Genomic DNA, 27614 nt, shown 5'->3' on the forward strand with positions numbered 1-27614 from the left:
TGAGGTTAGTTTCATTATTATCACCCTCTTCTGTAGATGAAGAAATAGCTCTAAATAGCTCTAAGAAAGTGAAGGCAAAAGCTGATGAGAACCCAGCTGCTGAACCAATTTTCCATGGATTTCCTAGTACAAAGCATTGCTCACGCTCTCCTAAACCTAGTCTGCGCCAATTCATTTCTATGTGTGTGGGTTTGAGGTAAAAATTGGTCAGCATCCTCTGAACAGCTATAATCCTTCCCTAAATCTTTCCAAAAAACAGTTAATAAATAGTTGTAAGAGACAGTAACTAAGACTTATCATAGTATATTTAGAGAGAAATAAAAAAAAAATACTCTACTCTTTGGTGTATATTATATTGGAATGGATAAAAAAAATGTACAAAGTAGAACATTAAAAGCAAAGGTCTAAATCTAGACCTTCGAGACTATTTAAATTTGATCATTAAGTGGGCTTTATGAGCTCCTGTCAACTTATGTCCCTAAGCATCTATTTTGGCAAATGCCCCTAAAACATTTCAGTATCTGGCCACATTATTTCAAAGCGGGAAGATGGATCTCCTACAGCAGTTGTTACTTGACAGCAACAGTCCGACATGCAACAGTCTGCCACGACGAGGCCTCAGGCATCCCAGGGGAGGGGATGTACATCTGTCCTGTGTGGAGGAGTTACCCAAAAGAGATCATCAAGAGACCACTCAACCCCAGAATAAGTTTTCATTATGAGTTGGGGAAATATCAAAGACTCAACATTTTACAATTTACAGAGCCCTTGTTAGCAGAAATGAGAAACCCGCTGAAGAGAATATTTACCCTCAGTTGGTCAAGCCTAAGTAATTTGAGTTTACAATTTCTCCTCACTCAGTGATACCTGACAAGACCCAGTTTTATGGTGAGGTGTCCTCAACTCCAGTAAAGAGTGTTAGGGAAGTTTGCTTCTTTGCTTCTTTCTTCAAGCAAACTACCTTCCTTGGCAGTTATAAAGGACATTATCTTTTTGTTGTATTACCAATTTGTGTTGAAATCCTGTTGATTAACAGTGACAAAAGCACTTTGAGAAAAACACAAATTCCAACCTCGATATCGTAATATTAAACCCCCCAAAAAAAATATTAAACCCCCCAAAAAAAATATTAAACCTAGATATCTTAATATTAAAAAAGAAATTAATAGACATTTTCTATTATGGTATATTTTCCTATCACATATTATTTAATTTTTTTCTGCTTAGGAATCACATGTATAAGCTCCCATACTATACCAGCCTTATATTGAAATCAAGAGGTAAGGGTACCTGGGTGGCTCAGGGGGTGTGTTTGCCGTCAGCTCAGGTCATGGCCACTTCAGGGGGGCTCCTTGCTCAGTGATGAGTCTGCTTCTCCCTCTCCCTCTGCTCCTCCCTCCTGCTTGTGCTCTCTCTTTCTCTGCCTCTCACATTCTCTCTCTCTCCAATAAATAAATAAAATCTTAAAAAAAAAGAAATCAAGAGGTAGAATTTTTTTACCTTGCAAATGACTGAGAGGCATAGCTCTAATACAAATTTAGCCTCATAGTTATGGCACGTATAGGAGACTCTTACAGAAAATTTGACTGCTTTTTGGGCTGAGTAATCCAAACCATAAGTCCACTATTTGGTGTGAGCTTGCAAGTAGCTGTATACTGAGGATTACAAACAGGTTAGCTGTTGCTTGGACTATAACTACATGTGACTTGTGAGATGAGGCAAAGGAGAGCCAGTGGGTTCAAATGAATGATGACAAAGTTATGGCATTTTTCTCATGAGGTTTCTCTGCACAACTCCTAAGTCACAAGAGTATGAGACAAATAAATCTCATCCCCAGCTGAGAGACTTTCTGCCTGTAACACTAATCTAATCTTTATTTCTATCCAGCATTCTCTCTTCAAATCTCTTATTCCATAAAATTTTTCAAAATTATGAAAGTCTTTAAGCACTATCAACTTTAATAGATATCAGAGAAGAGTTCCAAAACAGACACAGAATATCTGAAATATATAAAAATAAATTTATCTTGGCATCTGTGTGATGTTGTGTGTTTCCCCCCCCTCCTCTTCTGCTAAATGGAAACAAATCACAGGGGCAAAGATTTTGAGACATTAGCTTCATTCACACTTAATAGCTTTTGGGAGACTGTTGGAGGGTCAAACTTTTTCAGCAATTTAAAAATGAAAAGTGCTTTGAAACAGCTCACTTGATATGGAATTTCTTTTTTTTTTTTTTTTTTTTGCATGGTAAAGACTGACAGCTGGATTCATTAAGTGATGACATTTTCTATGCTGACATAATGATCATTATGCTAAAGAAGTTTGGGTTTGGTTGCAGACAGGGAGCAGTTCCATTTTTAGGATTCAGTCATTTTATCTGGTGTCAGAGCTATATATTTAAAGAACAGAGAATTCAGGAAGGGAAAAGGACCATGAAAAAAACATACATTCTTAATTTTGCACATAAAATACTCATTTAATATTCCAGGGAATTCAGTATTTAAAATTGTCATAATGAATAATATTTCAGTTTGTATCCTGAGGCAATTCTATCTTTTGTGACATGATGTTAATTTAACTTTTTATTCTCAATTACTACACAAAAATATGATCAAGGATGTTATGACAGCTGTTTATTGACAGAGCTCAATGGTAAGAAAGTGTGGATTGCAGATAGGCACTATGAGAAATGAGAAATCTCACTGAAGAACTTTTTTTTAATTTTATTTTGCTCAATCTCATCTTAGATGTTTTATACATTTCCAAACTTGCAACATATTTGAATCCTAAATAAGGTAGAAGTTATGTTCTTCTCTTGAGGACCTATTTGTAGATGCTGGTTCTGAAATGATGTGCTCTTACCTGAGCCTTCGGAAGATGATTTCATTTATTTCCAATATTAATAAAAGTAATAACTAGAAGTTAAAGTACATATATTTATTAAATAAATAAATAGATAGATAGATAGATAGATAGATAGATAGATAATAAATAAGCCCATATATTGAAAAAATAAGAGGTTTTGGTTGCATAAGATAAGTGACAGGCATCATTGAAAATCAGGAAGCAGGGAACAATCTGAATATGAGGTCTAAGATTTGTGAATACTAGGACATGACAAAAGATGATTGGATCGTCAATTTCTTTAATTTAAAACAGTCACTGACAAATAAGAGCTGTGGCATTAAAGAAATGGATCCCCCCCCCCAAAAAAAATGGATTCCAAGGACAGGAAACGTACGAGGTGGGACAGCGAACTCCACCAAGTCTATCCTTCCTCCTGTACTGCTGAAACTTCTACAGTTCCGAACAAAAGAAGCGATTCCAGCTAATGAGCACAGGAAAGGAATTTTTAGACACACACGAAGTAGTTCACATACCAATGTGAAGACAAAGAACCAAGCTTAAGATAAAATGATAGAGAGCAAGGCAGTTCCGGGAGGCTTGATGGCAAAAGACAAATTTGAAGATACCCCTAGTGGAATACTAAAGAAGTGAAAGCAAAGTTAAAGAACTTAAAAATAAAAAAAGTCTCTGAGTTAAACTCTAATGGAGTATTGCTCTTCTGTGCATGGAAAGGAGACAGAATAAAAGGCAAGAATAACTCATTAGGCAAGAATGGTGTCTCTTACCATCATTTTGTTGGTCTCTCACCAAAAGCCAGGATGATTTAAACCTTCCTATTTAGAGGCCTGTGGAGCCTTTCCTGACCATCTAGGCCTCACCATCTCCAACCTGATTCACATACCTTCTCCTGGAAGAAGTGTCTGTAAGACTCAGGCCAGCCTTTGAAGTAAAATCTTTGCATTGTCGCTGGCACTTTGTGGTAATGCACCAGAGAATTTATTTTTGTTCATGTGATATAGTTGGTGATGCAGTGATAACCTCAAAACAACAAATGCCTTCTGAGCGGTGTTCATAATTAATAAATCATGCATGCATGTAATTTCACATGTAACTATAAATCTTCTTTTTCCTAAACTAACAGAGGGTGTAAGGGATGTTGCTATATACTTATAGCCTATTTATGGTAAATGTAGCAATGTATACTTCCATAGAAAATAAAAAAAGGATTTTTATACTATACTTTGAATTGTTTGATATATAAAATAAAGTTTTTTTTCATTTTATTTATTTTTTTATTTATTTATTTATTTAATTAATTTTTATTGGTGTTCAATTTACCAACATACAGAAAAACACCCAGTGCTCATCCCGTCAAGTGTCCACCTCAGTGCCCATCACCCATTCCCCTCCAACACCCGCCCTCCTCCCCTTCCACCACCCCTAGTTCATTTCCCCGATTTAGGAGTCTTTATGTTCTGTCTCCCTTCCTGATATTTCCCAACATTTCTTTTCTCTTCCTTTATATTCCCTTTCACTATTATTTATATTCCCCAAATGAATGAGAACATACACTGTTTGTCCTTCTCCGATTGACTTATTTCACTCAGCATAATACCCTCCAGTTCCATCCACGCTGAAGCAAATGGTGGCATAATAAGTAATCTTATATGATGTACTTTTTAAGAGTCCATAGATTATATGGATTGCTAATGGCTTTATTTATTCAATTGTAGCAATAAGCATAGTCTGACGGGACAAAGGGATTTGTCCTGAGCATCACCACTGCATATAACCAGTAGCTATCAGGCACATCATTCCTAATGCTCCAGCTGCTAAGCCACCATAATTAAACATGGTGTGACAGCATCCAGATACAGCCCAGAAAGCCCTTTATGTAGCTCCACAGAGGGAGGGTGAAAAGAATCATAGGCCACAAGGGGAGTGCTGCCTGAAGGGACATGAGGCTTGATCTTCAGGACTGGTCACCATCAATGAGCTCATAAAGGGAATTCTGCCTGAGAAAGAATGTAAAGTGGGGGACAGAAGGTGGGGGATTTTGATGAATAGAAATTAGGAAGGAAAAATAAGAAAGAAAAAAAGAAATTAGGAAGAAGGCACTTCTGGTGATGAAACTCAAATGATACCAAGGAAATCTCAACATGTGAACTCTCCTGTAACATCACCCAGTTTCCACTATGGCTGGTGTGCGTGTTCGCTAATAGAGGGAGTGAAAAGAACATATATTTTGAAGGATCTGTGTGCCAGAATGTGAAAACAGAATAATTTGATAAGAAACTCTTGCATGGGCTGTGGTCCCTGAGATGTTTTATGGGAAAGCTCCAGAGTCAGAGACTTGCTTATGAAGATTGAAGTGGCTGCAAAGCTAAGGATGCAGCACAGCACTGGGAACACTCCATAGGCTAGAGAAGCCAATTAGAAGCTCATTCAATTAAAGATATGAGAGCCTAATTAATATGAACATTCTATCCCCTCATCAGTTGCCTAATTATTTAGCTGCCTAGCCAAGTTTTAAAGCCCTGTCTTTTGAACTTCTAGTTCTTTAGCAAAATGAACAAGATGATATTTGAACCTCTTGACTTGTGAATGTGCTCAAGTAACTGGTTCCTCACTTCCACTCCTTTGTATGGTCTTAAATATGGCACTTCTCTTGTCCTTAGACTTGATATTAAATATGATTAATTTCATCCAGCACTAAGTTACTGTCCCCTTGTCGGTGGAGAGATATGCTAAGTCAAATTGAGCAGGTAAAATAACAAAGGCTAAGGAGTAGGGGACTTTTGGACTTTTGTTTTGTGCTGCTTTTCCTGATTAAGTTTGAGTCACGTCCTTCTAAATCTTAATTAGTCATACAGTCAGTGATTCAAACAAAAACAAAATCCTCTTCAAACTTCTGAAAAATTTTCCATGCTCCACTTATAAACTTTAGGCTTAAAAAGATAAGCAAAGCTCTAGATTTTGTGTGACTGATTTTCTAAAGTTGAAGATGATAGTGCTTTAGGAGGTAGACTTTAGGAAGTCTAATTAGGGTAATAATATTTGTACTGAGAGAATATAAAGAAAAATATTAGTTTTTATTTTGTATTATTTTACCCCATTTCTCAGAGATAAATTATTATCAAAACTAAAGGAGCAGAATTCAAGTCTGAGGTAGTAGCTTCTGTGACCCAATAAGACTATATTAGTCTAATTATTTGTAATGACCACAAAGATAGTCACTCTCAAAAGCCGAACAAGTACTTAATGTAAAGTACGATTGATAGATGCTGCCAGGCTAAGTGAGTGCTCATTTTCTGACCTGAATTCACTCAATTCTAAGGTTGATTAACTGACATGTGACTCTTTTGTAAAGATAGTCAACCAAAAAGAAATGTCTAGTAGAAAGTTGTACAGAGAAGTTGAATTCCGGATAAGAGTCTTGTCTGAAGATAAAAACCAGAGAATTAGCATGTAAATGATACTTAATTCCATGACCCAGAATGAAATCTCTAGGGAGTAAACATAGAAAACAAACATAAGATTTTATATCTTTATTTTCCTTAGTTTAAAGCTGTTAATATATGAATTTAAGAAGTTACTTAAGACTGATAGTAATAAGGAGAAATATAAAACAAATAGAACTCACCCTGTAAATGATGTATATCCATCGCTTTCATCATCATCAATTTTTCACTAGGGTGAGTGTATCATGTCACCAATTTCTTAGTATGCAATAAACTTCATAGAGATTTGAATTCTGAAAAGAACTAAAGCAGCTACACAGTCTTCTTACCTTAGATCAGAAGGATGGCTTGAAAATATACAATAGGGTTGCCTGGATGGCTCGGTTGGTTAAGCAACTGACTTCTGCTCAGGTCATGATTCAGGCTCCTGAGATGGAACCCTGTTTTGGGCTCTGAGCTCAGCAGGGAGTCTACTTGTCTCTCTTCCTCTGCCCCTACTTCTGCTTATGCTTTTTCTCTCAAATAAATAAATGAATAAAATCTTCAAAAAAATCTTCAAAAATTTTGTATATATATACATACATATATTAATACAGTCCCTGTTACTATTTCCAGCAAACCACTGTGTGTCTTGGTCAGACATTTGCAAATCTAGACTTAGTAATGTCTCTCTCTTAGGGTAGTGATAATGTAGTGAAAAGGCTGAGTGGGAGACAGATGTTCAAGTTAACCTTAAGGAATGGTAAAGTCTACAACCTTTGTATTCCCACATCAAGACATCTCAGTCCCACACAAAACATGCAAATGATTCACTTTTTGATTAATCTCTTAAATAAACAGGTTTACTTTATAGTAAACCTTTACATCATTATCACTCACCAATTAATTAAATCCTGAAATTTCTGTGTACAAGGCATATAAAATGAGCAATTGCTCAGTCTGGCAACAAAATATAAAATCATTCTAGTAAAAATACCCAATTTATAATCCTATTGTAAGTGCTAAATTAACTTAGACTGATTACATATGTGACAGTACATACCTGGGCCTGGGACATGATAAATATTCAAAGTTGTTTGGGTTTTTTTGTTTTGTTTTATTTTTTCAAAACAAAATGTTATGGTGAGGTAAACATTTAAGGGTGTCTAGATATCAGAAGATTTTATTATAGATATTATGAAAATAAAGATATTTGTGTAAATCTATGTGAGCATTAAAGGTTGAATGGTCTTCCCAGGTGAAGAACCAGGTATTTAATCTTTCCCTGATTTTTAAATACATTAATTAACAAATAGTATACCTAGCTATTCTTTGAGATAGAAAGAACGGAGATCTCATACATGATTTTATAATGTTTATTGTGTATATATCATTGATTAATATAAATGAAATAAAAACACGCTTTGGAATTAACTCATTAAATATGACCACCATTGCCTCTACTATACTTGTCTTTGGTTCAAAGAATTTTCAAGAATGTATGTAAAAATGGGATATGTTGTTAGATGTGACCTGGTCAGCAACACATTTAGGACAAATGAGAACCTCATTTCAGAAAACACTGGAATAATCTATATGTGGGCAGTAGTAGATGAGAGTGATAAGATATTAGCATAGAGGTATTTGCTTTCATGTAATTTCAAACTAAGAGGGGGATATAAATTGAACAAAAACATGTTATTGGTTATCACAAAAGCTAGTTCTGTGTCTATTTTATTGGAAGTCATTTTTTTTTAAATTGACACTTAAATTAGAAGATAAATTAGAAGATAAATTATGAATGGATACATCTGAGGAAATCAAAACCTTAACTGAAAATAACATAAACTAATTGTTAAAAATTATAACTAAAACCATAATAAACTTTTGAAGAATATAAACATGAGAGACAGAGAAAAACAGCCTTGCTTTTAATTTGCATTTAATAATGATATTTAATACATACCAAGCACCTAAACAATGTGTGACTTCTCACAAGTTTCCAATGCTTCTCTGTCTCTGTTTTCTTATCAATCAGGAATTCCTCATCAGGAATCTTAAAAGATTCACCTCATGGCCTTGTTATTCAGATAAAGTTTATAAAACATGGAAAATATTTACTAAATGCCAATTATCATTCTTGCTATTTCTATCATTAGAAAGAAAAACATGTTTTAAAGTAGATTTGACATATTTTTTAAAAAATTGACTTATAATCCTGTTTTGATTAAAAAAACCATTTGTGCTTTTTTGTTTTATATTATTTTACCTGATCTGATTACTGCTTTCTGCCTGATGTTTACCTTTATCTTAATCTGTTTCTGTTTGTGAGGAAGAGTGCTAATTATACTTAAAAACTAACAAATGACAGACAAACAGAAAACTTAGCATTTGCTGTTTCAGTCAGTTGTTTCAAGGATAAAGCAGTTGTATTTGGTATCTTTAAATAACACGTTTCTTGTCTTGACATGTTTAAATCACAATAATTTAGTTTCCTATTTTATCTCTCGATATAACTGCCTTTCCAAAACAAGAAACATTTTCTTCCTTAATAATTTATATTCCTGATTCCATCGGTTGAAATCAATTATCAAATTCATGGTAGATGCTTTCATTTCATTTTTAATAATAATGATAGTAATAAATAAAAGAGATCAGGTCAAATAAATAACTCCACGGAGACTTAGCTCACAAATTAATACTACTGACAATAAATCATGTGTAAAATTTAGAATTATAACATAACACTATTTTTTTCATAACCTTGGAACTGAATTTTCAACCTCCAGTGATACAGCTTTCTGTGTATATGCACTTCTCTTTACTAACCTCACTCCAGACCTCATCTCAGTTCTCAACATCTATTTTTCCTCTTGTGGTTTATTTATGTTGTCTTATTTTTCTCATGTCGTATTATTATTTCTGAAAAATCCTTTTGATGATTTCTGTCAAATCCCTTTGATGAAGAAGTTATTTAGAAATCATCTTTCACTTATAAAGACAAATAGGCAGAAACAATACCAAATAAAAGCAAAAACAAAGTAAAACTATTTCTCTTTCACAGTACAGATAATAATTAACATTTTCAAATGACTGGGAACAAATATGGAATGAAAAGATGCTTCATTGTATAACTTAGAATTTTTTTGGATATTTGAAATACCAAAATACTTGAAAACACCAAAACCTAAAATGACTATCAAAAAGGGTCTGTATTTTTTTTAAGATTTTATTTATTCATTCATTAGAGACACACACACAGAGAGAGAGAGAGAGAGAGAGAGGCAGAGACATAGGCAGAGGGAGAAACAGGCTCTTCTCTTCATAGGGAGCCTGATGTGGGACTCGATCCTGGATCCCAGGGTCATTTCCTGAGCCAAAGGCAGATGCTCAACCGCCGAGCCATGCAGGCATCTCAAGGATCTGTATTATTAATCTCCTAAAATAGCTATCAAAAAGGGCCTCTATTATTAATATTCATAAGACTGGAACATTTTAGTGGTGGTCCTGAATCCAAGATATTCCAATGTCTCAATAATCTTTAAGGAGTGTGTGTGTGTGTGTGTGTGTGTGTGTGTGTGTTGAAAGAGATATATGCTGATTCCTTCTTGGCTATATTCTGTCAGTAACAATATTTCTATTCGGTGGAGAAAATAAATAGTGAAGACCCACCTTCAAACAAAAAATCACTTTATTGGAAAAAAAGTTACTTTTTCTTTTAATGTTATTAATATAATTCAGAAGAAGATTCCAATTAATATATGTTACTAGAGAATTGGTCACTTTGGTGAGGCAGGAGGAATTTGGGTATGATGACTGATCAGTCTGGGCTATGTGTCCACCCTGTGGTAGAAGGGCAAGAGGACATGGAGCAAAGGATGTAACGGATGTGACAGATCACCTACCACATAGACTGGAGCAAGGCAGTAAACCAAAGGAAACAGGAGTCACAGAGAGGCCTGCCACATGTAGGACAGCATTTATATACAGGATTTAGATGTCCTAGAAGATGAATGGGAGATATATTGAAGAAATAAATGAGTAAATTATGAGGTCTGAATGAGACAATTAAATGGAAATCAGGGTAAATGGACATGATATGAAAATATACTCTTAAGGCCTTCCAGCATCTTGTTTCCTATTGGTTCACTCTTAGTTTATCCTTGTCCAGCTACAAAATCCAGTTTTAGTATTTTTCCAAAGTGTTGTGTCTTCCCATTTATCTTAATAGTTACTTGCTGGATGAAACAAAGCTTTGCTGCTGATATCCTATTTTTCTACTCTAATTTATAGTTCCAATGTAAGTTTTTTTTTTCCATTTTGTGATATCTTTTTTAAAAATGTAGCTGCATTTTTCAGGGAAAGATGGCAGAGTAGGAGGACCTTAAGCTCTCCTCATCCAATGTTTACAACTAGATATCATCCACAACCAGTCAATAAACCAGACAGTGATCTGAGGACTGGTAGAACAAACTTTACAACTAAATATAGAGAAGAAGCTGCATCTGAAAGGTTAAGGAGGTCAGAAAGGGAAGAAGGCAACTTGCAGGAAGGACTGAGCTGTGCACTTGCAGGGGCAGAGACGTGGGTCTTCATTACAGGAAACTCACATGGGGAAAACAAATCCCCTTAACATTTGGTTTTAAAAACCAGAGGGGCTAATTCTGTGAGTTTGTGGAACCGATGGGACTCGGAGCCTGGAGCTTTAAAAGTCAGCTGGCTAGCACTAGTTGAAGCTAGTGAGTGATAGTTGGGTCACTACCCTTAAAGAGACAGCAGCCTGTGCTGACAGGCAACATAAAAATGGTAGGTGACACCAACTGGAGAAAGACCTGTTCATATCATTTTCAGAGCATGTTGGAGAACTTCTCCAAAAATGAGGGAGCTGAGATGCCATTTTCTTCCCCCAGCTGCCAGCATAAACACAGAACCTACCTGTGGAAGGTAGTTCTGCACAGATACTTGCTACTTAACATGCTAGCAGTTGGCTATGCCCTTGAGTTCTCCTGAAGACTTGCCCACTCCAAATCTACTAGCCTTGGCCCTGGGCTCAGGGAAAACTTTGTTAAAGACACATGTGCACCCCCAGCCACCACTGCATGTCATAACTAGCTATGCACCCCTAGGCTCTATCACAGACTGTGCCCCCAGGTGTCCTGGTGCTCCATGCCTACCGTGCACCCCTTGCCAAAGCATGTGCCACTCTCAGCCTTGCACCCCTGACACACACAGTGCATAGCTGACAGCCACAGGCCCACATCAGGGGATCTAGCATAGGACAAGTAACCCAGTACAAATTTTGCTAACACTGCTGCTCTGCCTCCAAGTTCCCTGGAAGACATGCAACCTGAAAGCTGGCCTGCCTGTGTCCCACTAACACCAAAGAAAGCAAGCACAGCAACTGCACTGAAAGGGAAAGTGACTTAAGGTCAGCAAGGCATGAGCAGCACACATAGGATACTCTCCTGAAGTGTCAGGTTCTGATAAACAGGGGGCGCTGCACTCCAGGGCACTCCAGGACCTCTTGTTCATAAAGTCACTACTTTCAAAAGCAGAAGACACAGGTGACTTTCTTAACACACATAAACAGACACATAGAGGCAAATAAAATGAGGATATGAAGAAATTTTCCAAATTGAAAGATAGGACAAAGTTATAGCCAGAGATCTAATTGAAATAGATATAAGTAACATGTCTGATAGAGAATTTAAAGCAATGATCATAAAGATACTCACTGGACATGAAAAATGAGCAGAAGACATGACTGAGACACAACACAGAGATAAAGAATAACGTTGTAGAGACAAACCTCTCAATAAATGAAATAAGAAACACACTTGATGAAATGAACAGCAGGAGGGAAGAAGAAGAAGAAATCAGTGATTTAGAAGAGTAATGGAAAGTAATTAAGCTGAACAAAAGATAGAGAAAAGAGTTATGCAAAACAAGAATAGACTTAGGGAATTCAATGACTTCATCAAAGGTAATAATATTTGTACTATAGAAGTCCCCAAAGAAGAGAAACAGGGGCAGAGAATTTATTTAAAGAAATAATAGCTGAAAACCTCCCTAATCTGGGGGATCAAATAGACATTGAGATCCAGGAGGCACAGAGAACTTGAATCAAAATCAACAAAAGTGGACCTACACCAAGACATATTGTAATTAAATTGGCAAAATATAGTGATGAAGAAAAAAATTTTAAAGCTGCAAAAGAAGTAATTTATAAAGGAAAACCCATGAGGTTAACAGCAGATTTTCCAACAGAAACTTTGCAAATAGCATGATATATTCAAAGTGCTAAATAGGAAAAATCTGCAGCCAAGAACACTCCATACAGGAAGACTATCATTCAGAATAGAAAGAGACAGTTTCCCAGACAAGCATAAACTAAAGGGGTTCATTACTACTAATTCAGCCCTGCAATAAATACTAAAGGGAACTGTTTGAATTTCCACTAAAAAAATCCATAAAAAATTACTCAAGGAACCCACAAAAAAAGGATATAAAATATAATAACATTTACGTAACATGTGGGAGGAGAAAAGAATGAGTTCAAACAAAGAACCATAGCTTAATTACAGACTGCTAAATGTAGAAAATGCTACATACAAACATAATGGTAGCCATTTATCAAAAACCACTAATAACTATGCAAAGAATAAAGAGAAAGGAATCCAAATATATTACTAAAGAAAATAAGCAAATAAAAAAAAAAGACAAGGAAGGATCCAAGAAAATTTTCAGAAATAACCACAAAACAAGTAATAAAATGGCAATAAATATGTATCTATCAATAATTACTTTGAATATAAATGGACTAAATACTCCAATAAAAAGAATAAATACCCCAATAAAAAGAATAGATTAAAAAAGAAAACAAGACCCATCTATATGCTACCTATAAGTGACTAATTTTATACCTACAGATACTGCAGAATGAAAATGACGGGGCAAAGAAACATCTATCATGCAAACAGATGTCAAGAGGAAGCCAGAGTGGCAATACTTACATCGGACAAAAGAGACTTTAAAACAAAGGCTGTAACAAGAGACAAAGACACTATATAGTAATAAAGGGTTTGGTCCAACAAAAAGATATAACAACTGCAAATATTTATGCACCCTACATAGGAACACACAAATACATAAACAATAACAAACATAAAGGCATTAATCAATAATAAAAAAAATAGTAGGGGACTCAAAACCCTCCTGACCCCAAAGGATAGATCATCTAAACAGAAAATCACCAAGGAAAAAAATGACTTTGACACACTGGAACAGATAGATGTAACAGATATATTTAGAACATTCCATCCTAAAACAACAGAATACACCTTTTTTTCAAGTGCTCAGAGAACATTCTCCAGAATAGATCACATAGCCCACAAAACAAGTCTTGACAAATTCAAGATCGACATTACATGGTGAATCTTTTCTCACAGCAATGCTATGAAATTAGAAGTCAACGACAGGAAAATAATCTGGAAAGACCACAAATACATAGATATTAAATCACATGCTACTAAACAATGAATGGGTCAACCAGTAAATAAATAAGAAATAAAAAATTACATGGTAATAAATGAAAATGAAAACACAGTAGTCCCAAGTTTTGGGACGCAGTCAAAATGGTTCTAAGAAGGAAGTTTATAGCAATACAGGCTTATCTGAAGAAGCAAGAACAATCTCAAACAACCTAACTTACACTTAAGGAGCTACAAAAATGGTAATAGCAATGACAACAAAAACACCCCAAAACAAAAAAAAAACAAAACTAAACTAAAATCAGCAGAAAGAAGGAAATAATAGAAATTAGAGAAGAAATAAATAGCATAGAAGTCCCCCCTAAAAAAAAAATAAAAAATAAAACAAATTACTGAAACCAGGAGCTGATTGTTTGAAAAAAAAAATTAATAAACTACTTGCCAGCCAGACTTATCTAGGAAAAAAAAAAAAAAGGGCTCCAATAAAATCATAAACGAGACTGAAATAACAATGAACATGACAGAAATATAATTATAGTAGATATCTGCCTTTTCTTTTTCTCGCTCAGCTTATTGGCTTGCAAATTCCACAGGCCCAGGATGCATTAGATAAAGGCTTAGGATTAGTTCCACAAAATATATGAGTCCACTGATCTTTCCCTGGGTCTTCACCGTAAAATATACACTTTCCCCCACCCCATAATTTGGTTATTCTACATAATGCTTCTATAAATGTAGGAGTGCATGTATTTCTTTGAATTCGTATTTTTATATTTTTGGGCTAAGTACCCAGTTATGTGATTGCTGGATCGTAGAGTAATTCTATTTTTAACTTTCTGATGAAATTCCGTACTGTTTTCTACAGTGGTTACATCAGTTTTCTTTCCCACCAGAGTGCACGAGGGTTCTTTTCTTCCACATTCTTGCCAACACTTGTTGTTTCTTGTGTTTTGTTTTGTTTTTAATTTTAGCCATTCTGACAGGTAGGAGGTGATATCTCCCTGCAGTTTTTATTTAATCCGATGATAAGTGATGTAGAACATCTTTTCATGTGCCTGTTGGTCATCAGGTTGTCTTCTTTGGAGAAATGCCTGTTCATGTCTTGTGTTCATATTTAATTGGATTATTTGGGTTTTGAGCTGTATCAGTTCTTTATGTAATTTGGATACTAATCCTTTATCCAATATGTCATTTTCAAATATCTTCTCCCATATGGCAGGTTGCCTTTTAGTTTTTTTTTTTAAGATTTTATTTATTTATTCATGAGAGACACACAGAGAGAGGCGAAGACGTAGGCAGAGGGAGAAGTAAGCTCCATGCAGGGAGCCCAGTGTGAGATCCATCTTGGGACTCCAGGATCTTGCCTTGGGCCGAAGGAAGGCAGGTGCTCAACCGCTGAGCCACCAGGATCCCTGCCTTTTAGTTTTGTTGATTGTTTCCTTTATTGTGCAGAAGCTTTTTATTTTGATGTAGTCTAATAGTTTATCTTAATCATTATCATGGTACTTACCTCTTTGTAACAATCAACTATCAACTTGTATGTCTCCTCACTGGGCTATAAATATTTAAAAGAAGAGGCTATATTCTTATTAATTTTGGATCTTTGATCTCAACAATTCTGTGTTGCTGAGAAGAAGAATGTACCTGGATGTAGCGTTGCTCTTGTGCCCTAAGCCTTCAGGTCCCCTAGTTGGTTCTCTGCTCTCTACTGTTATCTGATTTCAGCCTTGGGGCTTGCAAGGATCAGCAGGATTTAACTTTTTATTTTTGGTTTTTGTTTTTTATTTTCTTACTTTTTAATGATTTTACAAGTAATCCCTACCCCCACCCCCCACAGGGTTTGAATCTATAACCCTGAGAAGGATTTAACTTCTTAAATGAAGTACATAAACATTTGAATTACAACTTACAATATGGACAGATAAGCAATCAAAACTTCAAAAATTTACTATATAACATGAACATTTTACTTGCTTATTGCAGCCTCAGCCTCATCAATTAATTTATATTTTAGCACTCTTTAAACTTATTCTTTTTGGAATTTGAGGTAAATATTAGGTACTGAATAAATGGTATTAAATAAATGTTAAATATAGAATAAATATTAACTGATTAAGTAGTTCTTAGCAAATCTATAATAAAATCTTTGATATTGAAAGCCTTGCAAGTAAGATTACAATACTAAATATTTAAAATCATCTGATGTTTTCCTTAGTTTGCCATAAATAATTATATCCATTTAGAACTTATTACCAACATAATAATAGATCTATCATCTGTAACTCCCTTTAAAGAGGTGTAGATAATTTAAACCTGTTGCATGAATGATGATCTTTGTCTGGCATAAAAATAAAAGCCATTTGTGTGGAAGCCTCCATTGTTAGCAAGGCCGTGCTGAAGAGAAAGCAGGTACTAAGAGCAGAGCCTTCAATCACCTGTTTTCAAGGAAAACAATCATACTATTTCCCTAAGAGGAGAAACTACATGAGAATCTCGATGGTTATCATGAGATGTAAAAAGGGAAATGTAGGGAGCTCACAAGTAGAAAGCAATTCAGTCAGGGATATTTTCAGGAAGCCTGTGGAACTAGTAATAATAGGGTTTTTGTTTGTTTGTTTGTTTTTGTTTTTTTTTTAGCATTTAGTTTCTAAATGATTTTAGACCTACAAGGATGTTGAAAAACAGTACGGAATGGTCCTGTCAGCTTTCACACAAACTAAGAGCTTAATTAACATAGATATAGCAGCATCAACCAAACTACAGATTTCATTTGGATTTCACCATTCTTTCTACCAATGCTATTTTCTGTTCCAGGGTCCCACATTGCCTGAAGATTTGCTGTCTCCTTAGAGTCCTCCATTCTGGGACGGGTCCCCAGTCTTCCCCTGTCTGTATTAATTTTCTATTCCTTCTGTGAGAAATTGCAACAAACTTAACACCTTCAAACAACACCAGTTTATCATCTTATTCTTATGCAGATAAGATGTCCCCACTGATTCTTCTGCTCTAGGTTTCACAAGGCAGAAATCAAGGTGTTAATGTGGCTCAGTTCTTACTGGGAGGCTCTGGGAAGATTGCACATCGAATTCATTCAGGTTGTTGCCCAAATCCAGTATCTTGTGGATTGTAAAACGAGACTTCTGCTTGCTTGCTGCCTACCAGAGGCCGTCCTCTCCGTTCCAAGAGGACCCCTTCTGGTCCTTGCACATGGCCTTGCATCTCAGGCCAGCAACAGTGCATCAAGTCCTTCTTGCACAAAAAGTTCCTGATGTCCCCTCCTGTGCTTACGTATCTCTAACAACTAGTGAAAGTTGTCTTTGGAGGCTTCACACCATTAGATTGGGCCCACCCGTACAACCTAGGATAATCTTCACCGTTTGAGGTAGGCAACCTCACAGTCTTAGACCTGCAAAGTCCCTTATTCCATGCAGTTTAACATATTCACAGGCTCCAGGACCTAGGACGTGGTCACTGGATGAATGAGAGTCGGGAGGAATCTGTCCACTGTGCTGTCTTTTATGATTTTCACCCTTTTGAATAGCACTGGTCAATTATTCTGCAGAATATTCTTCAATTTGGGTTTGTCTGATATTTTCTCTTGATTGAATTGAAGTTCAGCATTATTGAGAAGAATATATCTCAAAAGAAAAAAGGTGTGGTACATCATCGGCACAATTATCAGGGGTACTTCCTGTTCACCTTACTGGTTATATTACCTATGGCTACTTGGATAAGACGGGCTTCTCAATTTTGAAATAACTATTTGTAATTAGTAAGTTTTATGGGGAAAATACTTTGAAACTCTAAATATTTTGTTTCTCAACAAGATGGTGATCTTTATTTCCCTCATCCCTTCCATATTTATTAGAATTCTTCTGAAAAAAAGAAATATCTCTTCCCCTTCCTTCCTTCCTTCTTTATTTAATCACATCTTTAACTCGGTATAGACTAACTTCCATCTTTCCTTCCTTCCTTCCTTCCTTCCTTCCTTCCTTCCTTCCTTCCTTCCCTCCTTCCTTCCTTCCTTCCCTCCTTCTTTCTTCAATCACATCTTTAATTCAGTTTAGACTAATTGGATATTTATTTAGGCTTTGGGATATAATCTAATACTACCATTATTTTGTTGTTGACGCTCAAATTGTTCCATGTCCTTGAAAAAGCCCCAATCATTTTGGGTATCCAGCCCTGTTTTTCTGGCACCGTAAGATATCCCAAGCTCTTGTATTTTCCATGGCACAGCCCTGGATGCAACCACTTCTATAAGGAATTCTTGTTCCCTTCATTGGAAGTGGTATTTGAAGCAGAAGATATGGTTGCCGGGGCTAGGAATGCTCAGAATATGCATAACTTGCCTTACTGTCCTTTGCTTTCCTGCACTTCACAGATAGTGTTGTTTTTGTTTTCTGTTTTGTTTTTTGTTTTTTTTTTACAAATTGAAGGTTTATGGCAACCATGTGTGAAGCATGCCTATCGACACCCCTTCTCCAACAGCATTTGCCCACTCTGTGTCTCTGTGTCACATTTTGGTAATTTTCACAATATTTCAAACTTTTTCATTGTTATTACCTTTGTTACGGTGATCTGTGATCAGTGATTATGGCTCACTGAAAGCTCAGATTATGGTTAGCATTTTTTAGGTATAAAGTATTTTAAACTCAAGTATGTACATTGTTTTTTGGATACTATGCTATTGCACATTCAACGGACTATAGTGTAGAGTTAAACAAAACTCTTCTATGCACTCCTGACACTAAATAATTCATTTGACTCACTTTACTGCAATATTCATTTTAAAGTAGTGGTCTGTAACTGAACCTGCAATATTTCCAAGGTACACAAGTAATACAATTTTAGAGAAAATGTAACTGTCACCTCTTTTGCTCCACCTTTTTATTAGAGTTTCAGATCCTCCTTCTCTGTCTACCCTTTCCCATCAGCATTCAAGCATAATTAAATCTGTCAAAATTTTAACAACAAAAACAAATCTTCCTTTAAGCCTGTAATACATAATAGTTATTGCTATGATTTTTGTCTTCCACCTTTCATTGACGAACTCTTAAAAATCATGGTCTAAACCAATGGTTCTTACACTCTTTGGTCTCAGAACTCCTTTACATACATTAAAGTTATTAAGAATCCCCTTGAAATTTTTTTTTATCAGACTTACAGACATTTATTTTTACTGCATTAGAAATTAAAATAGAATTTTTTTAAAAATTGAAATGATTATGGAGAATAATAAATCTTTTTCATGTTAACATGAATAAAATACTGTTTAAAATAAAATGTAGCTAATCCTCCAAAAATCGGTGGGAAAAGGCATTATTTTTCACTTTTGCAAATCTCTTTAATGTCAGGCTTAATAGTGAAGAATTAGATTCTGATATCTTCTTGTGCATTCAATCTTTCAGTGTGCTCTTCTGGTTAAAGTATTTGATGAAAATATGACCTTATATTGATATGCACTTGAAGAAAGGAGTATTTTAATAACCAGTTTAGATAATTGTAGATTTCCTTGATACTAAATCAATATTGGACAAATAGTGGTTTCTTAAAGTTTAGCTATAATGCAGATTCAATTCATATCAAAGAATAATTTATGCTGTTTAATTTCAATGTTTTGGTGTATCTCAGATTATAAATGGTTCTTTTACCAATGCATGATTTTGAAATATATGCAGGTCATTGGTAAAATATTTGTCTCCTGAGTTATGTATATCTCCAAAATATTCACATATTTTGCTAAACTACCTTAGAAAATTCTAGAAACCAAAAGAATACTCAACCATATATTCAACTAGCCATCAAAACAATAAAATCAACATGCTCCATGTAGCTTTGGAAAATTCTGCTATGCACTGGTAGGAGAATATGTGTGAAAAAGGTAAATCACATATTTTCATTACTGTGAAAACTGTTTGAATCCATGGACAGGGTTGCAGGGGTACTGCATGTAAAAAAGCGTTGGTATTCATACACACCTCAATTTCTCAGGGCAAACTTCTTTCCCCACAGTCTCATTTAATTTACTGTTACCCATGTCAAAACAAAACAAAACAAAACAAAACATAACCATTTGTCTTCAGAACAATATTTAATTCTTAGATAATTCAGTCTCTTTGGCATTTGCCACTTTGACTGTTGAGCTTGCTGGAATACTCTTTTACTTGGGTATTTGTGAAACTTTATGAAGTTATTCATTTCTCCTTACCTCTTTAGCTACCATACCCAGATACCTTTGTGGCTTTTTTCTTTCTTTCTTTCTTTCTTTCTTTCTTTCTTTCTTTCTTTCTTCCTTCCTTCCTTCCTTCCTTCCTTCCTTCCTTCCTTCCTTTCTTTCTTCTTTCTTTCTTTCTTTCTTTCTTTCATTCATTCTTTCTTTCTTTCTTTTCTTTTTCTTTTCTCTTTCTTTCTTTCTTTCTTTCTTTCTTTCTTCTTTCTTTCTCTTTCTTTCTTTCTTTCTTTCTTTCTTTCTTTCTTTCTTTTCTCTTTTCTTGGAAAACAATTTATCTACTATTTATGTTTATAGTTCACAAACAATGTTGCATTAGTTTCAGGTGTACAACATAGTGATTCGACAACCCTACATATTATGCTTTGGTCACCCACATGCAGCTACCATCTGTCACCATGTAACATTATTATAATACCTTTGACTATATTCCCTATGTTGTACATTTTATTCCCACAACTTATGTGTTCCAAACTGTGGCTTCCTCTTTTATGTGCATGTAGCCCTAAAAGCAGATGTTTTTTAAAAATTTTCTCTGCAGCCTTCTTCCTGTTTCCTATTCATTTCTCTGGATGGACTCTGGTACTGCCATAGCAGCAAATATCATCTACATGAGGATGATTCCAATCTGATCCTTCTTTAAGTCCCAGAATCACATTTTCAGCAATACATCTGTACTTACATGCTTTTTTTTAATAATAAATTTATTTTTTATTGGTGTTCAAATTGCCAAGATACAAAATAACACCCAGTGTTATTTTGTCATCCCGTCAAGTGCCCCCCTCAGTGCCCTTCACCCATTCACCCCCACCCCCGCCCTCCTCCCCTTCCACCACCCCTAGTTCATTTTTTTAAAATAAGATTTTATTTATTTATTCATGAGAGACAGAGACGGGCAGAGACACAGGCAGAGGGAGAAGCAGGCTCCATGCAGGGAGCCTGATGCAGGACTCGATTCCAGGACTCCAGGACCATGCCCTGGGCCTAAAGCAGGCGCTAAACCACTGACTCACCCAGGGATCCCTGTACCTACTTTCTTCTTAAACCACTTTGCTCAGTATTTTTTTACCTCAGTTCATTAGTTTCTCCTTGGTATCATTCTCCAAATTTGTCTGGTCTTGACCAAAATATAAATACATGAATAATTTTTATCAAACCTTTTTCTCTTTTAAACTCAGAGTGATATTTTCTTAGTCTCCAATATTTGTTAGATCTATTTTCTATAGCCCTTCAAAAAAACACTTATTTGTTTAACTAAAATTATTTTTAAGTTCTTCAGCACTTTCAGATGCTATTTTTCCAATGTTCACTTAAAATATACAGTCCTCATTTAAAGATATAGATACATGTCTATATAAAGATATATATATATATATATATATGTATATGTGTGTGTGTGTATTTATATATAAACATAGGGGATATATTTGTATCTATATATATCTTTGTTAAGATATAATTAATGCCTTTAAAATGTGTTCATTTTAAATATACAATTAAAATATTTTGTATATCCACAGACTTGTGCAACCATAACTACAAACTAAGTTTAGTATATTTTAATCAAAATAAAATTCATTTTCCTTCCACATCAATGCCTGGCACCCACTATCTCCATGATTTGCCTGTTTTCAAACATCATATTGTTGGACTCATACTATATGCAGCCTTCTTAGATTGGCTACTTTAAGCTTTCTCCATGTATTTCATGGTTTGCTAGTTCATTTATTTTTAGCATTGAACAAGATCTCATTATCTGGGTGTACTGCAGTTATTATCCATTCACCTACTGAAGGACCTCTAGGTTGCTTCCAAGTTTTGGCAGTTATTAATAAAGCTGTTATAAACATTCATGTGCATATTTTTGTGTAGCCATACATTTTCATTCCTTTAGGCAAATATCACAGAATGTGATTGCTGGATCATCTGGTAAGGAACTTTTAATTTTATAAGAAACCACTGAACTGTCCTCCAAAATGGCTGCACCATTTTGCATTCTCCTGAGTATGAATGGGAGTTCCTGTTGCTCCACACCCTCTACAACGCTTGATGGGGTCAGTTTCTGGACTTTGACCATATTAGTAGGTAAATGGTGCTATCTCATTGTTTTAAGTTGCATTTTCCTAATGACATATGACTAATATCTTTTCATATGATTATTTGCCATTTGTGTATCTTCTCTGGTGAGGTAACTGTTAACTCTTTGGTCAATTTTTAATTGCGTTATTTGTTTTCTTACTGTTGAGATTTAAGAGTTCTTTGAATAATTTAATAACAGTACTTATCAGATAGGTCTTTGAAAATATTTTATACCTGTCTGTGGCTTGGCTTCTCATTCTCTGGCCGTGTCTTTGACAGGCCAGAAACTTTTAATTTTAATGAAGTTCCTCTTGCTTCAGTGTTATGTCTGAAGACATTGGTATACCTGTGGCTGTCTAGGTTTTCTGTGATGCTGTGTTCTAGGAACTTTGTAGCTTTACATTTTACATTTAAATTGTGACTCACAAAAAAAATAAATAAATAAATAAATTGTGACTCACTTTGAGCCATGTTTTGTGAAGCATATGAGCTATATCTCTACATTTGTTGTTTTCCTTGAGGTTGTTCAGTTGTTGCACCGTTTGTGGACAAGACTATTTTTACTCCATTGTTTCTTTGTTCTAGGTCAGTTGACTATATTTATGTGAGTCTGTTTTTGGACTCTCTATTATATTCCACTGGTCTATGTGTTTATTCTTTAACAATTACACACTGTTTCACTTACTGTAGCTTATAGTAAGTCTTGAGGTTGAATAGGGTTAGTCTTCTTTGTTCTTACCCTTCAATATTGTGTTGGATTTTCTGGGTTCTCTGTAGTTTTGATTTACATTTCTCTAATGGTTATTGATACTGAGCAGCATTTAATTACTTATTTTACCTTTGTTTACATTATATAAGTAAATATTCAAATCACTGTCCATTTTTATTTTTATATTTTTAAAGATTTTATTTATTTATTTATGAGAGAACAGAGATAGGCAAAGACATAGACAGAGGGACAAGCAGGCTTCCTCTAGCAAGCCTGATGCAGGACTCAATCCCAGGATCCCGGGATCATGACCTGAGCCAATGGCAGACACTCAACTACTGAGTCACCCAGTTTTCCCACCCACTGTCCATTATTAAATTGGATTATTAACTTAAAAATGTTTTTTTAAGTTGTAAGAGTTCTTTGTATACTCTGCATTTCTCTTTTTTATCCAATATATAACATTAAGGCATTTTTCCTATTCTGTGGGCTATGTTTTCACTTTCTTGATGGTGTCATGTTTAGCATGACATTAGATTTTGTAATAATAATACACTTCATGTGGCTTTTCTTAATTTGCTACTGTTTTGGTGTATCAAATCTAAGAAATTATTAGTTAATCAAAGTTTGATGATTTATCCTATGTTTATTTCTAAGAGTTTAATAGCTCCTACATTTAGGTTTTATGAACTTATTATGAAGTTATCTTTTGTATACATTATGAAGTAGAGGTCCAATTTCATTCTTTTACATGTGGATATCCAGTTATCTCAGCACCATTTGTTGAAATGATTATTTTTCTCCATTCAATTGTCTTAGCACCCTTGTTGAAAATCTGTTGAGAACAAATTCGAGATTATTTTAGTATCCTCTCCTATGTCCACTATTCAATTTTTCTACCTGTGTGCCAGTACCAGAGTGTTTTGATTATTGAAGATGTGTATTAATTTTTTAAATTGGAAAAAAGGGTTCTCAAACTTTGTTCTTATTTTTCAAGATTCAATTTTTGTGTTTTGGGTCCTTTGCATTTCCAAATGGTTGGATCCAAATGGATTAGCTTTCAGTTTCTTAAAAAAAAAAAAAAAAAAAAAAATCCAAGAATTAAAAAAAAAAAAAAAAACCCACCTGGGATTTTGGTAGTAATTGTATTAAACCTGAATGAAAAGGTCATCTTAATAATACTAACTTTCCAATTTAGCAACATGAAATGTCTTTTCACTTACTTAAATTTTCTTTAACATATTTAAGTAACTTTTCATAATTTTCAGTATAAGGTTAGTGACATCAGAAGTCCTCAATACTGAAGCATTTTGTGTCAATCTCTCCCATTCATATTTAGTAAGGTAATGTGAATCTGCTTAACTACATGTAAATAAGCTCAACAGACTTTTTTAATAATACATTTCCATGATGATTCTTTGGATGATTTTCTTTTTAAAAGACAACTATCAAATTATTTTTAGAAAGTCATGTTTTAATTTGCTCATGCACTAACAAAAATTTGCTATGCCTACAACATATCTATCTCAGTCCAAAAAGAGCATGTTTGTTCAAAAATAATGAGAAGACTACTTTGAGGAAGGAACCAGCGTGTGGAAGGAGAGTAAACATCAGCAACATTTGAGACTGCAAAATTTTGTAGCAGCCATATTGAGAGGAGGGATTAGTATCTACTGAGGTGGAGATGACAAAGATGAAGAGGCAGATTTGGAGAAGAAGATACTAAATTTGGAATTGAACATGTTAAGAGGTGACTACCTGTTATCCCAAAGGAAAAATAAAAAGTCATGGATTGGACATATGTGTGTGCCATATTTGTGGAAGATGCCCAAATTTTCTTCCATCAAACACTAAAAACAAAAATAGGGAATGGAAAATTAAAATTAGGATAGCCTTGTTATAACTCTTTATTTTAGTCACACCCTAAAGAAGAGTGATGCAGAAACACAAGATAATAGCAATGGGTACGTGGGGGACAGTCACACTTAAACAGCTGCATGGCACAGTGATTTGTTTTTTTTAGGTAACTTAGGAAAATGAAACAGAGGCTCTGGTTCCTAGCAAAATTCTCTCAGCAAAGGCTATAATTCAGTGCAATAGAGACAGAAACAGGACCAGATGCACTGGGCAAGAAGCTCATAATTAAGAACAGGAGTTGGTAATTACCTTCTTCTATTGTAAGGGGAAAAGAATAATTAAACAGCCAAGTCCAAGCAGATGCTCACCAAGGCTTATGATTGTGAAGGAGAGTCCTAGAGTAATTTGTACTTGACAATATCAGGAAATTATTTCTTTCCCTAATGTATTCAGTGTTTTGTGAAATAATTGCTTCAGGTCTGAAGCAATTGCATAGATTCATTTTAAAAATAAGAGCAACAAACTTTTATTAAATAACTACCAGGTATAGATGTGTTTTATAAGTTTTGATATTGATATCACTAAGTTCCTGGGTACATCACATCACATAGGTAAATAATACTCAGAATTTTATGAACTACGTCTTAATTTATGTAACTATGCATCAAGATGTAATATAGTATTGTCAATTGCAAAACAAAAATTTTGGAAAACCTATTATAAGATTGTAACTGTACTCTATATTGGAATGATTTAGGCTAAATAGTTATCAACTTTCTGTCAGAGTGGCCTCTAATAGTTGGAAGTAAAGAGAGAAAGATATTCAAAGAGAAAGACTTTGGGATAAAAATACTCTATTTCACTTGCTGAAATAATTAGGTCTGCATTTGATTTTGTAGCCTAGAGCAAACTGATATTGAACAACTGCCACTGGTATACTATCAATTTAGTGGGAGAAAAAGTTTAACTTCCACAGGTAAAGAAAAAATGTTTTGTATTTCCTTCTTCATTGTTTTGCTGGGTTGGTATCTTCAGTGTCTTGAAAAGAAAATCTGTTTCGGCATCATGAAATGGAATGTTATGAGAAAAAATATTTTCATAAAATGATATACTGTGTAAATTAATCATAAATTAAGCAACTGCATATTTTGCTTTGTTTCAGTGATTATATATCAACAAGGGCTGAATGAAGGTAATTAAAGTGCAAATAAAATAATTATTCACTAACTATTCAGGTAATGACTTTATGTAAATTGATTCACATCTCCATAACTACCTTCAAAATTTCTTGAATTTTTGAACTTGGATTATTTCATATAGTCTCCCAAACTGCTAGCTGGATAATATAAAATGTCCATTTTATATTGGAATGTATATAAATATGTATAATTGGAGGAAATATTTAAAGTAAGTGTAAAGAAAAACACCCAAGTGTTATTTGATATGATGGAATTATTCTATATAAACTAGTTTTTGGAATGGTGGGTCAGCAGTCAGGGATTTGCAAATTATTTTCTTATATAAAACTATTTTGGTAGTGTGGGATGAACCAAGATAATGGCATAATAAAAGGATCCTAGCCTTGCCTCATTCCTTGAACACAGCTAGATAAATAACAAATGATTCCAAATACCCAAGAAATTGACCTGAGGACTAGCAGAACAAATTTCACAACTAGAGGGAAAGAAGAGGCCATGTCATAGAATGTAGGAAGTATGGAAACATAGTTTTGGGGAGAAATGGATCAGGGGTGCTGCAGATGGAAGGGACCCCAGGTCATGGAGAAAGGCAAGAGAGAGAGGAGTGCAAAGGGGATCACACAAGAAAAACACTTCCCCAAAGCCATTGACTGGGAAAATGAGAGACATTAATTTTCCAACTAGTAGTGCTCAATGACTGGAGTTATAGAGGTCCATGGCATGGATGCTAAAGAGCTCTGATGGCATTGCAGTGCTCACAAAGAGGAGGCAGACAGGTAACCCAGGAACAGATGGCATGATCTGAGGACCATCTAAGACATACCATGAAGAGCAGCTCTCTCTTCTTGGAGTGCATCTGAGAGAGGTAGCATTGTCTCTTCAGCGAAAGCAGAGCCAACGGGTGACATTTCCCTCTCCTGGACCTCAACATATGTGGAAAGACACCTGCTGAGGGCAGCTAATCCAGACACTGGCTCTTGGGTGTGCTTTGCTCCAAATCCCACACTCCCTCAGTCTGGTACACCCATCCTTCTGGGTCAAACCTGCATCAATCCCAGTATGGCAAGGCCCTACCCCAGACCAGAGCAGGTCTCTATCACACCAGATCCCTAAGTTCTGGAGTTTTAAAACTTGGCCATCCTGGCTGGGATAGAGCCCAAAGTGCACTGTGCTACCCCAGACAGGCAAGCAATCTGGACACAGTGTGAAAACAGTAATCTGAAAAATTCCTAGGACACACAGAGGAAGTTATTTGCTCCTCTGAGAGAGCTTCCCCAACAGCAACAAGTACAAACTCCTCTCTCCAAAGACAGAAGAGCTGGCTGAGGCCATTTCCCTCCCCTGCCTCTCAGCATAAACTAACTTCAGTAATCAGCACATTGTCAATACAGGCAAAGAGAAACTTCAGAGGACTAACCTGAGGGATAGAGCAGCCATAACACAGGAGTAGATTGTATGAAGCACACACCAGAGACACTTCTTGAAGCACCAGGCCCTGGACCTTATATTACCTCTTCTTCATAAAGCCATGACTTTCAGGAGCTGGAAACATAACAGGATTTCCTAATGTACAGAAGAAGACAGAAACCTAGACAAAATGCCAAGATGGAGGAATTCATCCTAAAAGAAAGAAAAAAAAGGTAAGTAACTTATAATTGACAAACTAGATTTTAAGCCAAAGACTGTATCAAGAATTGAAGAAGGTCACTATATCATAATAAAGCAGTCTATCCAACAAGAAGACATAGCAATTTTAAATATT

This window comes from Vulpes lagopus, chromosome 9, assembly GCF_018345385.1.
Source record: "Vulpes lagopus strain Blue_001 chromosome 9, ASM1834538v1, whole genome shotgun sequence".
In the NCBI taxonomy this organism is placed as follows: domain Eukaryota; kingdom Metazoa; phylum Chordata; class Mammalia; order Carnivora; family Canidae; genus Vulpes; species Vulpes lagopus.